Below are 989 nucleotides of genomic sequence, written 5' to 3' on the forward strand. Positions count from 1 at the left end.
TACCAGTGTCTGAAAATCACACGGAAGAGTTGTTAACAGAAAAGCATAGAAGGTGGCATAGAAGCACCTGACAAAGAGGCACGTTTTATCTTTGTACTGAGAGTCTGCCCCAACCACAGCAAGACTTAAAAGAAAAGGTGAAACTTCCTTCCTTTATATTTCGATTGAGCCGGACACTTTTAAAGAAAGGCACTACAAACAGAGGACTTTCAATCTCTTCATTTCCGTGTGCAAACTGGCTTGTCCTTTCAGCTGATTTGAAAGGAAAACACAGGGCCGGTCCTAGGCCTTCTGAGGCCCCGGGCGAAAGGGAAGATGTGTGGCCCCTCTAATTGCATATTGTGTCGCAAGAAGTGACATTACAGAAAGTGACTTCGCAGGACTTTTGATCTAGTTATTTGGCATCACTGAAGCAAACTAATCTGGATATCAGTAACATGGACAAAAGTAGAGGGGATGGAAAACAGGTGAGCTGCAAATATCCATGAGTGTAACACTTGCCGGCTCCTCTGTGTGTGTTTATCACTCACCACATTGCAATACAGCTGATCAGCACGTCTGCAGTCAGCGCCTCTGCCCAAGATTGTCCCTAAAGTATACCTCAAAAGCATCTCTAAAGTGTGTTCTGCACTGTTCGGCCTGCAACCACCAGACACTTAAATGCCACCTCCATGCAGGCTTTTTTCAGGTCCACCCAAAGAATAAGTTCCACTAGTGAGTGATCAGAGAGGCCTCTTACCAGAATTCACTCTCAAGCAACCCGACTGCACCGAGTTTGGCAACAGGAAATAATTATGGGTGGAGAACGTACCATGAGCCACAGAGGGGAGCCGCATTTCTTTGGGCGGATGTCTCACCACATATCAGTCAGTCCCAATGGTCCCAGGACTTTTTCCTATATCAAAGTGCCTTTTTGAGAAACCCCAGGGACCCCTTCACCTGTCATGGCTTCTCCATAAATGTTTTCCTCTAGAAACCAAGGTTCTGGT

Source organism: Lissotriton vulgaris, chromosome 5, assembly GCF_964263255.1.
Source record: "Lissotriton vulgaris chromosome 5, aLisVul1.2, whole genome shotgun sequence".
NCBI classification, from domain to species: Eukaryota; Metazoa; Chordata; class Amphibia; order Caudata; family Salamandridae; genus Lissotriton; species Lissotriton vulgaris.